A 6349-nucleotide genomic window follows, 5' to 3' on the forward strand; every position below is an offset into this window, starting at 1 on the left:
AGACATTTGTAGCCACCACAGGAGCGAAATTCTGGCTTTTGCTAATAAGATTCTCTTTTGATGCATGTGGAGATGCGACCTGGACCACTTGTCCAGTAGATCCCACTGGAAGACCCTGGCATGGAATCGGCCATATTGTAACGCTTCGTAAGCCGCTACCGTTTTCCCCAACAGGCGAATGCACTGATGAATTGATACTGTTTTTGGTCTCAAAAGTTGTTTGACCAAGCTCTGGATCTCCTGAGCCTTTTCCACCGGTAGAAATACCCTCTGTACTTCGGTGTCCAGTATCATTCCCAAAAATGATAACCTCATCGTCAGTTCCAACTGAGATTTTGGAAAGTTGATGATCCAACCATGTTGTTGAAGTATCGTCAGGGATAACGCTATGTTCTGGATTAGCTTGTCCCTGGATCTCGCTTTTATGAGGAGATCGTCCAGGTATGGAATTATGTTGACTCCTTTTTTGCGAAGGAGAACCATCATCTCTGCCATCACCTTGGTGAATATTCTCGGAGCCGTGGAGAGCCCGAACGGTAATGTCTGGAATTGGTAGTGGCAATCCTGAACTGCAAACCTCAGGTATGCTTGATGTGGTGGGTAAATGGGGACATGCAAGTAAGCATCCTTGATGTCCACTGACACCAGAAATTCCTTTTCTTCTAAACTGGAAATCACCGCTCTCAAGGATTCCATCTTGAATTTGAATCTTTTTAAATAAAGATTCAGAGATTTTAGGTTTAAAATCAGCCTGACCGAGCTATCCGGCTTCAGTACTACAAACTGGCTTGAATAAAAACCTTGATTCCTTTGTTTCAGCAGGAACCAAGGCAATTACGTTGTCCTGACATAATTTGTGTATTGCATTCAGGACATTTACGCTCTCCTGAGCATAAACTGGTAAGGCTGATTATAAAAATTGGCATGGGGGAAGGTCTTGAAATTCCAACTTGTAACCTTGGGATATTATCTGTAAAATCCAAGGATCCAGGTCTGAGCGAAGCCAGACCTGGCTGAAAAATAGTAGACGTGCCCCCAGCCGATCGCACTCCCGCAGAGGAGCCCCAGCGTCATACTGTTGTTTTTGCAGAAGTAGCTGCTGACTTCTGCTCTCGGGAGGCTGAGGGTGTTGTAGTTTTTCTACCTTTTCCTCTCCCTTTTCCTGTGAAAAAGGGGTACTTTTAGCCTTTTTGTACTTGTTGGGCCGAAAGGACTGCATAGTATGAGAATGATATACTTTTTTAGCCGGTGTAGCTGCCGACGGCAGAAATGCTGTAGTAGTTGATATCATGGCATCTAATTTTTCTCCAATGAGGGCCTCACCATTGTATGGGAGTGCCTTAATATTTCTTTTGGATTCTGCGTCAGCATTCCATTGGCGTTTCAAGAGTGCCCTGCGGGCTGAAACCGCCATAGCAGAGGCACGTGAGCCCAGTAAGCCTACGTCCTTCATAGCCTCAACCAAATAACCTGCAGAATCTTTTATATGACCTAGAATTTGCAGCATGTCATCTTTATCGACCGTGTCAATATTAATAATCAAATTAATGCGTTACCTACCCACGCAGAAGCAATTGTGGGCCTTGAGTAACGTACCCATAGCAACATAGATGGACTTTAAAGTCGTCTCTAATTTGCGGTCAGCAGGTTCTTTTAATGAAGCTGACCCAGGGGCAGGTAAAATGATTTTCTTTGACAACCTAGAAACTGAGGTGTCTATCACTGGGGGTGACTCCCACTTACGCCTATCCTCTTCTGGGAAAGGGTACGCTACCTGAAACCTTTTGGGGATAGCAAATTTATTTTCTGGGTTAGCCCAGGATTCCTGAAAAAATGTATTTAAGTCCTTAGACGGAGGAAAAGTCACCACTTGTTTTTTATTTAATTTAAAATAATCTTTTTCCTCAGGTGGAGGTGTTGTGTCAGGAAATTCTAACACCTCTTTTATAGCGACTATCATACATTGAATGCTCTTAGCCAGTTTGGGATCTACCCCCTCAAATCCCCAGTGTCGACGCCAGTGTAGGAATCTGAGTTCTATTCCAACCGAAGAGTCAAATGGATTATAAAATGAATGTTTAATTATCACGATGAATCAATAAAAACAACTTATTAAGAACAAGCTCATAAGTAATTCAAATGTATAATCCCTATCCTCACTGAATTGCCACATGTATAAACATAAGAATCACATAAGATGCATAAATTGTTGCAATAATTACTATAAGCAATGGAGCTGACTGGAGTAGCTAATAAAAAGTTCAGGTGTAACAATCTGTTACAATGCTTAGGGAACACTGGAGGTCATTCCGAGTTGTTCGCTCGCAAGGCGATTTTAGCAGAGTTGCTCACGCTAAGCCGCCGCCTACTGGGAGTGAATCTTAGCATCTTAAAATTGCGAACGAAGTAATCGCAATATTGCGATTACACACCTCGTAGCAGAGTAGCTTCAGACTTACTCGGCATCTGCGATCAGTTCACTGCTTGTCGTTCCTGGTTTGACGTCACAAACACACCCAGCGTTCGCCCAGACACTCCTCCGTTTCTCCGGCCACTCCTGCGTTTTTTCCGGAAACGGTAGCATTTTTTCCCACACGCCCATAAAACGGCCTGTTTCCGCCCAGTAACACCCATTTCCTGTCAATCACATTACGATCGCCAGAACGATGAAAAAGCCGTGAGTAAAATTACTAAGTGCATAGCAAATTTACTTGGCGCAGTCGCAGTGCGAACATTGCGCATGCGCATTAAGCGGAAAATCGCTGCGATGCGAAGATTTTTACCGAGCGAACAACTCGGAATGAGGGCCACTGTTGCCAAAACTGCTATATGTAGAAGTTCAATTATTGAACAAAACACAGTTGCTAAGTGTGTGGCCAATATAGGCTCTGAGATGTTAAACCATTGGAAGAATAGCTTCAGAATGCAGGTGGCCGGCGTATATATGGCAATTGAACAATAGATTTTCTCTAACTCCGTAAGGACCATGGGGAATAGACGGGCTCCACAGGAGACTGGGCACTCTAAAGAAAGATTTAGTACTACCTGGTGTGCACTGGCTCCTCCCTCTATGCCCCTCCTCCAGACCTCAGTTAGAATCTGTGCCCGGCCAGAGCTGGGTGCTTTTAGTGAGCTCTCCTGAGCTTGCTAATAAGAAAGTATTTTAGTTAGGTTTTTTTATTTTCAGAGAGCTTCTGCTGGCAACAGACTCTCTGCTACGTGGGACTGAGGGGAGAGAAGCACACCTACTAACTGCGGCTAGGTTGCGCTTCTTAGGCTACTGGACACCATTAGCTCCAGAGGGATCGAACACAGGACCTGACCTTGTCGTCTGTTCCCGGAGCCGCGCAGCCGTCCCCCTCGCAGAGCCAGAAGTCAGAAGCCGGCAGAAGCAAGAAGACATCGAAATCGGCGGCAGAAGTCTCCTGTCTTCACATGAGGTAGCGCACAGCACTGCAGCTGTGCGCCATTGCGCCCACACTACCCACACACTCCGGTCACTGTAGGGTGCAGGGGGGGGCGCCCTGGGCAGCAATTAGGATACCTCTTGGCAAAAAGACACATATATACAGCTGGGCACTGTATATATGTACGAGCCCCCGCCATTTTATTACACAGACCCGGGAGAGAAGCCCGCCGCTGAGGGGGCGGGGCCTTCTTCCTCAGCACTAACCAGCACCATTTTCTCTTCACAGCTCCGCTGAGAGGAAGCTCCCCAGGCTCTCTCCTGCAGTATCAAGGTAGAAAAAGGGTAAAAAGAGAGGGGGGCACATAAATTTAGGCGCAAATTATCATAAACAGCAGCTACTGGGTAAACACTAAGTTACTGTGTAATCCCTGGGTTATATAGCGCTGGGGTGTGTGCTGGCATACTCTCTCTCTGTCTCCCCAAAAGGCCTTGTGGGGTCCTGTCCTCAATTAGAGCATTCCCTGTGTGTGTGTGTCGGTACGTTTGTGTCGACATGTTTGACGAGGACGGTTACGTGGAGGCAGAACAAGTGCAAGTGACTGTGGTGTCGCCGACGACGGCGCCGACACCTGATTGGATGGATATGTGGAAGGTGTTAAATGATAACGTAAGCTCCTTGCATAAAAGGTTGGATAATCAGTCAGGGTCTCAACCCGTGTCTGATTCTACAGCTCAGAGGCCGTCAGGGTCTCAAAAGCGCCCACTATCCCAGTTGGTTGACACAGATGTCGACACGGATTCTGACTCCAGTGTCGATGATGATGAGGCAAAGTTGCAGCCTAAAATTACTAAAGCCATCCGATACATGATTATAGCAATGAAGGATGTATTGCACATATCGGAGGAAAACCCTGTCCCTGACAAAAGGGTGTATATGTATGGGGAGAAAAAGCAAGAGGTAACTTTTCCCCCTTCACATGAGTTAAATGAATTATGTGAAAAAGCATGGGATTCCCCCGATAAGAAAGTGCTGATTTCCAAAAGGTTACTTATGGCGTACCCTTTCCCGCCAACGGTCAGGATGCGCTGGGAATCCTCCCCTAGGGTAGATAAAGCTCTGACACGCTTATCTAAAAAGGTGGCCCTGCCGTCACAGGATACGGCCGCCCTAAAGGATCCTGCAGATAGGAAGCAGGAAAGTATCCTGAAGTCTGTTTATGCACACTCAGGTACTATACTGAGGCCGGCAATTGCGTCGGCCTGGATGTGTAGTGCTGTAGCAGCATGGACAGATAATCTGTCTGAGGAAATGGATACCTTAGACAAGGATACAATTTTACTGACCCTGGGGCATATAAAAGGCGCTGTCCTATATATGAGGGATGCCCAGAGGGACATTTGCCTACTGGGCTCTAGAATAAATGCAATGTCAATTTCTGCCAGAAGGGTCCTGTGGACTCGGCAATGTACAGGTGATGCCGACTCCAAAAAGCACATGGAGGTGTTACCTTACAAGGGTGAGGAATTGTTTGGGGACGGTCTCTCGGACCTAGTTTCCACAGCTACGGCTGGGAAGTCAAACTTTTTGCCATATATTCCCTCACAGCCTAAGAAAGCACCGTATTACCAAATGCAGTCCTTTCGATCACAGAGAAGCAAGAAGGTCAGAGGTGCGTCCTTTCTTGCCAGAGGCAGGGGTAGAGGAAAGAAGCTGCACCATACAGCTAATTCCCAGGAACAGAAGTCCTCCCCGGCTTCCACTAAATCCACCGCATGACGCTGGGGCTCCACAGGAGCCAGGAGCGGTGGGGGCGTGTCTCCGAAATTTCAGCCACCAGTGGGTTCGCTCACAGGTGGATCCCTGGGCTATACAGATTGTGTCTCAGGGATACAAGCTGGAATTCGAAGTGACCGAAGCTGGCAGGGCCGTTACCTCAAATCGGCCCTGCCAGCTTCCCCCATGGAAAGGGAAGTAGTGTTAGCAGCAATTCACAAGTTATATCTCCAGCAGGTGGTGGTAAAGGTTCCCCTCCTTCAACAAGGAAGAGGATACTATTCCACAATGTTTGTGGTACCGAAACCGGACGGTTCGGTCAGACCCATATTGAATTTAAAATCCCTGAACATTTATCTGAAAAGATTCAAGTTCAAAATGGAATCGCTCAGAGCGGTCATTGCAAGCCTGGAAGAGGGGGATTTTATGGTGTCTCTGGACATCAAGGATGCGTACTTGCATGTCCCCATTTATCCACCTCATCAGGAGTACCTCAGGTTTGTGGTACAGGACTGTCATTACCAATTCCAGACGTTGCCGTTTGGCCTGTCCACGGCACCGAGAATATTTACCAAGGTGATGGCGGAAATGATGGTGCTCCTTCGGAAGCAAGGGGTTACGATTATCCCATACTTGGACGATCTCCTCATAAAGGCGAGGTCCAGGGAGCGGTTGCTGATCAGCGTAGCACTCTCTCAGGAAGTGTTGCAACAGCACGGCTGGATTCTGAATATTCCAAAGTCGCAGCTGATTCCTACGACGCGTCTGCCCTTCCTGGGCATGATTCTGGACACAAACCAGAAAAGGGTGTTTCTCCCGGAGGAGAAGGCTCAGGAGCTCGTGACTCTGGTCAGAGGCCTCCTAAAACCAAAACAGGTATCGGTGCATCACTGCACGCGTGTCCTGGGAAAGATGGTGGCGTCATACGAAGCCATTCCCTTCGGCAGGTTCCATGCGAGGATCTTTAAGTGGGATCTGTTGGACAAGTGGTCCGGATCGCATCTTCAGATGCATCGGCTGATCACCCTGTCCCCCAGGGCCAGGGTGTCTCTTCTGTGGTGGCTGCAAAGTGCTCACCTCCTCGAGGGCCGCAGGTTCGGCATACAGGACTGGGTCCTGGTGACCACGGATGCAAGCCTCCAAGGATGGGGGGCAGTCACTGAAGG

This window comes from Pseudophryne corroboree, chromosome 1 (assembly GCF_028390025.1).
Source record: "Pseudophryne corroboree isolate aPseCor3 chromosome 1, aPseCor3.hap2, whole genome shotgun sequence".
Lineage (NCBI taxonomy): Eukaryota > Metazoa > Chordata > Amphibia > Anura > Myobatrachidae > Pseudophryne > Pseudophryne corroboree.